Source organism: Magnolia sinica, chromosome 11 (assembly GCF_029962835.1).
Source record: "Magnolia sinica isolate HGM2019 chromosome 11, MsV1, whole genome shotgun sequence".
Taxonomy (NCBI): domain Eukaryota; kingdom Viridiplantae; phylum Streptophyta; class Magnoliopsida; order Magnoliales; family Magnoliaceae; genus Magnolia; species Magnolia sinica.
Genome location: NC_080583.1, coordinates 1,694,638 through 1,703,976, shown reverse-complemented (window position 1 = coordinate 1,703,976; position 9,339 = coordinate 1,694,638).

Below are 9,339 nucleotides of genomic sequence, written 5' to 3'. Positions count from 1 at the left end.
GGTTCTTATGCAAGGATATCATCTCCTCTTGCATAACTTTTAACCATTCCTTATGCTCGTCGGCTAGGGCTTTAAAATAATCTTCTGGCTCTCCTCCATCAGTCAGCATAATGTACTCATGCGGCGAGTACCTCTTGGACGGTTGTCTGTCCCTAGATGACATCCTTACCTGTGGCTTAGCAGTTGGATCAAGTGGGGGCTACTCCCCTGGTCCATCTTCTGAAGGAACTCTCTCATCCTCTGCACCTTGTTGTACTCCCCCATCATTAGGCACCACAGGAGGAATAATCGGATCCATGTCCTCTAGCTCACCTGAACTAGGCTTGTTCTTTTCTGGCTTACCAATCTTCGATACACTAATCTTCAAAGAATACCACATCTCTGCTCCTGACGAGCTTCTTCTCGGTTAGATCTCACAATCTGTAACCGAACTTTTCATCACCATACCCCAAGAACACACACTGCCTGATCTTCATGTCAAGCTTGGACCTCTCGTCCTTTAGTACGTGAACGGATGCTCTGCATCCAAACACCCTGAGATGACTGTACGATGGATCCTATCTAGTCCACACCTTCTCAGGTACTTCTTCATTCAATGAGGCTAATGGAGACCTGCTTATCAAATACACCGTCGTATGCATTGCTTCTCCCTAGAACATCTTAGGTAACTTCGCATGGGATAACATGCATTTGATTCTCTCTACAATGGTGCGATTCATTCGCTCAGTTACACTGTTATGCTGGGGGGTCTTGGGAACCATCTGTTCATGTCGTATACCCAGGGACTTGCAATACTCATGAAAGTCGCCAATGTATTCACCACCATTGTCAGTGCGGATGCACTTCAATGATCTACCTGTCTCTCTCTCGACCATAGTATGAAACAATTTAAACACACCAAAGACCTCGTCCTTAGATTTCAAAGCATAAACTCAAACCCTCCTAGATGCATCATCTATAAAAGTGACAAAATACAATGCCCCACCCAAGGTTTTGTCCTCATAGGACTACAAATATTAGAATAAACCAAATTTAATACATGTACTTTATTAACGTGAGAAACAGTTTTAATAAATGAAACTCTATGTTGTTTCCCTGATAAACAATCAATACAGGTTTTGAGAGGTGTACCTGTCACGTCTGGAAGGAGCTGCTTCTTTGCTAGTACCTGAAGCCCTTTTTCACTCATGTGGCCTAGATGCCTGTGTCACATATCAATAGTTAAATCTTCCACTGCATTCAACCCACCCTTGCACACACTGACACTTGCCTTGTAAAGGGTGTAACACTTCTTTCCTCTGGCTGTGATCAACGAACCCTAGATGAGCTTCCAACGCCCACCAGCAAATCGGCTTTCATAGCCATCATTATCCAACCTTCTCATCGACATCAAGTTGAGGCGAAGGTCTAGAATATGCCTCACATTCCTGAGAACCAATGTGCATCCCACATCGATCTTCACACAAATATCACCGACCCCTACGATCTTCGATACGCCAAAATTTCTCATCTTCACAGTCCCATAGTGACCTGACTTGTAGCCTGTGAAGAAGTCCCTACGTGGAGTCGCATGAAAAGAGGCTCTCGAGTCAATCACCCAGTCGGTGTCCTGACTTGTAGCCATGAGACAAACATCGTGATTTGCTGAAAGAATAATAACAACGTCGCCATCTGAAGCGACCACAGTGGAATCCGATTCATCTTCCTTCTTCTTTCATTTTCCTTTCTTGTCGTTCTTCTTACCACAACATTCATGCTTGTAGTGGCCCTTCTTGCCACAATTTTAGCAATCAACATCCTTTCTATTACTCGACTTGCCTCTTGATTAATCTCAGGCCTTCCCGCCCTTCCTATTCTTTCATCTCTCCCGTTCCTATGTAATAAGGGCCTCTTGCTGAGTAGACCCCTGAGAATTCCTCCTTGTCTCCTCATTGAAGAGACAGGTTACTTGTTCCATGGATATCTTTCCGTCTGGCGCGGAGTTACTTAGAGACACCACCAATGTCTCCCAACTATTCGACAATGAACTAAGTAATTGCAAAGCCTGTAATTCATCATCCAGGACCATCTTCATAGCAGAGAGTTGGTTCACTATATTGCTGACCTCATTCATATGCACGGCCACAGAATCACCATCTTTGAACTTGAGATTCACAAGTCGTCTTATCAGAAAGATTTTATTACCGGGTTGTCTTCCTCTCATATAACCCTTCCAATTTCAGCCATAGGCTAGCGGTTGAGGTCTCTGTAGACACATGGTGGAATACGGAATCGTCCAACTATTGTCTAATAAACCCCACCGCCTTCCGGTCTATCTTCTTCCAATCATCATCAGACATATCCTTGAATTTTGCTGATATGCCTAAAATTGAAAAATATAGGTCTTGCAATAAAGCAAGTCCTCCATCTTAGCCTTCCATATGGTCCGATTAGAACCATTGAGGTTGATCATCTTTGATGAGCCACCCTCCATAATTCAAAACCGATCCATCTACATTCAATGAACTTAGCTTCGATACCACTTTGATGGGGGTCGTTGCACAAAACCTTAGGATCTAGCCTCCCAAAACAAATAAGAATTATGGAATAATAATGCAATGAACTAAATTAAAACATAAACCACACCACACCAGGGATTTTTACGTAGAAAACCCTCAAAGAGGTAAAAACCACGAGACCACGTCTAGATCAACAATCCGCTATAAAGCAGAACGTTACAACCGATCACAAGCACACACCACTTGGATCAAACCTTCTTCACTCACGCAGGAGTGGATAAACAATAAGAGAAACAAAGAAGACGGAGAGATCTCACCGATTACGAGGACATGGAAGCACTGAGATATGGTAGATCACCTCTACAAGCATAGCCTCCCTTCCACAAGCTTCTTCTCTCTCACACCTTTGATAACCCTAAGCCCTTTAACAAAACCCTTGCGAAGCTTTAAAAAACCCTACAATATCCTGGAATACACCCTAATCCCGCATACACCCCTTTATATAAGAATAGAAAGAGGTAGAATCCAAATAGGAAACAAAATCTGCAGAATCTGCATTTCTGCAATCGCATCTGCGTAACTCTCCGATGATATCGACGGTCTTTCGATGACAGCCTTCGATATCATCGACGGTCCTTCGATGATATCGAAACAAGACCAAAAACTGTCCAGCTACCAGGGGTGAAAAATCCAACAATTATCGATGTCATCGAAGGTCTCTCGATGACAGCCTTTGATGTCATATAAAGTCCATTAATGATATCGACAGGACCAAAAAACTGTCCAGCGACCAGCGGTAAACAATTCAGCAATTATCAATGATATCGAAACTGGTTCGATTTTATCGAACCCAGCAATGAGGAGAAAATCCCCACCAGTACATAAAGTCTAGGTGGTGGCCTCCACATATCTTGTGCATGGGTCTACCAAATATGCCGAAAAATGGCCCAAAATTCCAAAAATCAGGTATGGGTTCAAAGGCGAAACGTAAGTATCCTAACTAAACAACTTATAATATACAGCAGACATAAACAGAAAAATGAGAGATATACCTCATTCATACATTAGAGTGGGCCCCATCCATATGGCCACACTATCAAAAACCACCACCCCAAAGATCCTAAACAACTATCAAGGAAAAGGGACTGTATTAAGCACACATGCAGGCTGTCCTATTTGGGCATCCAAAAATGCACACATCATGGGCCCCATGGCTGTCCAGATGGATGGCGTAGATGATAAACCATATACATCAAAGAAGATCCACTGTGGATGGATGGTTGGCATGGATATACATGCATCATGATGGCCTGACTATGTGTGGGTCGCCTTGCTGGCCCTCCACAGCTTGATTTTTAGGATCATGCATAAATATTTGTATGTGATCTAATGTTTTGAGTGAATTTTATATAATCATTATAGTGGGCCTGTAATAATTAAGGGTGGATGTCTCTTTCCAATTTTTTTCTTTTGTGTGGCCTGCCTGAATAACAGAAAACCTAATTTTCCCCCCTTGGCTTAATATGGGATTACACATCTAATGGTTAGAGTATATCTATATCTCACATACACGTCACGGTGGACCCCTAAAAAACACCAAGGGTGTGCATCCCTTTGATTTACAAAATTTGTCCACATTTGGGCCTGAGTCGGACCCTTGGTAAAAATTTCAGGCCGAGCTCAAGTTAGACTGTTCTGGCCCATCATGGGTCGGGGTTGTGGTTGGGGTGGTTGGGGTTGGGGTTGGGTTTGGGCTTAGCGTGATGATGCGGATCAGGCTTGGACAAAGCCTGCCTCGTCCATCCCTAACCCAACCCATTAACACCCCTACTAAAATCATAGTGGGTGTTTCTCTAATCGTGGGACTTGCTTTAATGTATGTATTGTATATCCACACCATTTGTTCAATTTTTCAATCTCATTTTAAGGCATGATCTAAAAAGTGAAGCAGATCCAAATATCAAGTGAACCACACGGTGGGAAACAACGGTTGCCATCTAACTTACTGATAAGGTTATGATGCCGACCTGGGTGGAGGGAAAACACAAATATCAGCTTGATCCAAAACTTTTGTGCCCCGAAAAGTTTTAAGTTGTGGACATTCAATCCCTAATGTGTGGTCCGCTTAAGATTTAGATTTGCTTCACTTTTGGTACCATGCCCTAAAATGAACTCGATAAATTGATTGACGGTGTGGATATACAACGCATACATCAAGGTGGGCCTCATGGTCAAGGAAACACCCACTGTGGTATTACCAGCTTGATCCGCCCTTGTAAACTTGTACGCATGTACTTTAATATATAATGTAAAATCAATGACAGTGTGGGACGCGGATTAGATACTGACAGGTTGATTAGTGAGACTGGGTACTGAAGTGATGTCACCAAGTTCTGTGAGCCCCACCCTGATGTATGTTTTATTTCGACACCGTTCATCCATTTGGAGAGATCATAGCAGGGCCAGATTCAAAGAATGAGTCAGATCTAAGGCTCGAGTGGATCCCACCACAGAAAACAGTGGGGAGAGTGATGCCCACCTTTAAAAACTTCTAAAGGCCACAAAGTTTTCGATCAAGCTGATATTTGTGTTTTCCCTTCATTCGTGTCCACGTTAATACATGAATAGGTTGGATCTCAAATAAACATCATGGTGGACTTAGGAGGATTTCAACGGTGCAAGTCACTCTTCCCACTGTTTTCTATTGTGAGGTCCACTACAGATTTGGATCTGCCTCATATTTTGATCATAGCCTAAAATGATAACTCGAATTGAATGAATGGTGTGGATACAAAACATACATCATGATGGGCCCCACAAAACTTGGTGACGTCACTTCAATAGCTAATCCGCGTCCGACAGTGTGATGCCAAAGAGCCGTATCAATTGGACTCGGATTTGGTAGTGACCCCTCCATACCGAGCTTGGTACTGGTCGGTACTGGAAAAACTCTGTGGGCCCTGCATTTTAGCCGCACCATCCATTCATGCTGTGAGCTCATTTTAGGGCATTAGCCCAAAAATGAGGTAGATCCAAAGACCAAGTAGACCACACCACGTGAAACCGTGGGGATTGAACGCCTCCCCATTGCTTCATGTGGTGTGGTCTACTTAATCTTTTGATCTACCTAAATTTTTGGATGATGCCTTATAATGAACTAGAAAAATGAATGGATGGTATGGATAAAACATATACATCATGATGGAGCTCAGAAAGCTTCAACCAATGCTGAGCTTGGGAATAGAGGAGTTATTATATATAGGATTCGAATCCTCGGTTGGATAACCTTAAAATGTGTTTGGTGGCATTTACACGTCAGAATATATTCGGAATAACTTTCTTACCACCGGGTATAGAAAAAGAATGGAATATGAACAAGTAAAGTTGGGATGTAAATAATGTGGAAAATTAGATTCCAAGCTTCTTCTTTTTTTCAAATTTAAAAAATAAGTATTTTTTTTGGTAAATACAAATTATTTGATATTTATCTAATTTTATATCTACTAATTTAAATATATAAGAGGTTTTACCTTTTAACTCTTTAAGTGTAGGGAGTTTTTTTATTTATTTTTTATTTTTTTGGGTTAGCTTGTTAGTACACATTGATGTCAGGACACACTCCATGTTAGCCACCACATACCAAGCCCTCAAGTGTTGAAACGAAGTATCTCCACTCAGACTGCCAGTTGAGCTATGGATCTAGGTGTTGTTTATAAACTTTTAAAGGAATTTTTATAACTCATCTTCTCTTCTCCACATTAAAGGTGGGACCCAACCAATGGGTGATGGGCATTAATGGCAGGCCACGTGATGGATCGTTGACATTGAAGGTATAGTAGGTCCACATAATGAAAGATCCATATGGAAGGTGGGGCACAATACAATAAATGGTCCACATCAAGGTAGGCACACATAATAAATGCAGCACATCAAAGGTGAACCCCACATGATGAATGATACGCATCAAAGTATGGCCCACATAATAGATGGTCCACATCAAGTGGGCCCCACCTGATGAATGGTCCATGTCCAAGGTGGCTTAACATGATGGATGAACTACATTGAAGATGCACCCCATATGATGGATGATGGCATCAAAAGTAAGCCCCGTGTGATAGATAACCACATTTAGTCACTCTTTACCGTTGAGTCGGGATTTCACCATCTGTCTTAAGAGAAGCCTGGTTGCTATGGGATACCTATGCCCTCATGGCCTGGTAGGTGTGGATGAGCCTCATATAGCTTGGGGCCATGCATGAGTGGGCCAAACATGATAGATGACCATGTTAAATATCAGCCCCACCTTTGGTTGCCAATTTGTCTTGATCAGATAATTTTAGTCATCCAATCAACAACACAAAATATGAGCCGTTCACATTAATCATAGTGAAATTGTCACGATTTTTAAAAATGATAGCAACCATCCTTACAAAAATCTTTTATTTAAATATTTATCAAATGTGCTTATCTCAAATACGGAACTGTTTTTACAATGAAAAAAAAGTAATTTTAACAAATGAGCTTATTGTAAAACAATAGCTAAAAAAAGCCCTTAATGTGGAAGAAGGTTCTAATCATGGTTGTAGCTGTCAGTGTTGCAAGCCATGCTTGGGCTTCACAATGCCTTTAAGAATCACTTTAGTCTAATAATCCTTGCCACTCGATTTATGCCAGCCAAAACAAATGGTTCATATTGTTTATGAAAAATGTTTGAATATAGAGATGAACCGTTCATCTTGCTGGCCTCATCTTTTATTTCATAATTACTCTTGTGAATCATTATGAATCACTTTGCTTCGGCAAAATACACAATTTATCTCATTTACAACAAAAAAAGAGCCATTGATCATGGATTTAGACTGATATGTGGTGGGCCCCCTTTTGATTTCTATGTTCCTCCAAAGAATCACTCTAATATGATCTTCTTTAGCCATTTAATCAATGGACAACAAAATTAATGGCCCGAATCAGTAATGAAAAAATCACAGGTAATCATATATAGTCGCATATTAGATAATAAAAAATTACATAAAAAACTAATTATAGAAAGATTATTCTTTGAGGAAAGCTTGTTAGATAAAAAAAAAAGAAAAGAATTACCCTAAACTAATTGGAGTGTCGAGAGAAAAGGGGAAAAACACCATCCATCAAGTGGCCCACCTTTGATTCCCCTTTTCTCTCGAGACTCCAATTAGTTTTATTGTTATTTTTTTTTAATATCTGCAAAGCTTTCTTCAAAGCATAATCATCTACAATACATTTTTGCTTAAAATTTGGTTTATGATACATTAATAGGGGCCGTGATTTGGAGAGCCAATTTTTTAAAATCAATTTCAGTTGCACAAATGCCACGTTATGCTTTTGCATGCGTGTGTGTGGACGCTGAGAATAAGTTCTTCTCTCTACTTTTGCCTAAGGATGCATCTCATCCCATTGGAACCTACACCATCCTTGATCAGTGCATCCATATTCACCGCAGGTACACGTAACATAAGTTTTATTTAAGGATGAAGATTGTGTAGTGAGGAGCTCATCAAACAATAGCATAGTATGGATGCTTTGTGGGGCCCACCATGGTGTACGTTTTTTTATCCACGGCTTCCATCCATGGTTTCTGACTCATTTTAGGGCATGAGCTCAAATTGAAGCATATCCAAAGATCAAGTGGACCATATCATTGGAAATATATAGTGGAGCTAATGATCTCCCCCTATTAAACCTTTGTAAGGTCTTAGTGATGTCTATTTGTCATCCAACCCATTCATAAGGATACTTAGACTTAGATAAAGGAAAAACACAAATATCAACTTATTTATCATCTAACCTATTTGTGAGGCCACCTGGAACTAGGTGAAGAGAAAAACACAAATATTAGTCTTTTCCAAACTTCCTAACTCCTGAAAAGTTTTTAAATTTTCATTGTTTTGTGGCCAATTTATACTTTAGATATGCTTTAATTTTGGGTCAGTGCCCTAAAAGGAGCTTACCATATCCTTTGGATATGATTTAAATTTTGGCTAATGCCCATATGAGCTTGAGAATTGGATGGACACACGGTTAAATTATATACCCCACGGTGGGCCCAATACTACTGTTTGGGCCTTTATTTTATTTTATTTTAAACATGCACATACACCCCCACACACTCACGCCATTGTGGGATTTCTCCACTTATAAATAATCGAACCCTTGACCGGGTGTTAAACTCGTGAGAGTCTACCACCGGAGCAAGAGCAAGGATCCTACTACTGTTTGAGCTTGATTTAGACTAGGGTCACTCTTATGTGCACTGTATATCTATGTTGTTCATCTGTTTTTTCTAACTTATTTTAAGCCATAGTCTAAAACTGAAGCAGATACAAATTTCAGGTGGACCACACCACATGAAACAGTAGTTGTTGGTCATTAAAAACCTTTCCTGGGTTACAAAAGTTCCGGATGGTATTTATTTTTTCCTTTCATCCAGGTCACACATACCTGTTTCTTGTGGTGTGGTACGCCTTCGGTTCGTATCTACGTCATTCTTCCGTTCTAAAATAACAAGGAAAAGTAGATGCACGGCGTGGATATACAATAAATACATCGAGGTAGGCCCTATGGTCAGGGTCTCACGGTGGTTCTAGGTAGCGGCCAGGTCGCACTCAGTCATAGTCCAAAATGACTGTAGATGACATACAGCTACGGGACTGGTGGCCAGAAAACGGACGGTTGAAATTAGAAAAGTTCAATGACCGCTTGCCATCTTGCCCATCTAAGTTGGGCCCCACAAGTTGGACGTTTTGGATTATGACAAGTCCATGCCGTATGGACAGTGATATTGCGCATGTGTATGAGTGGCATG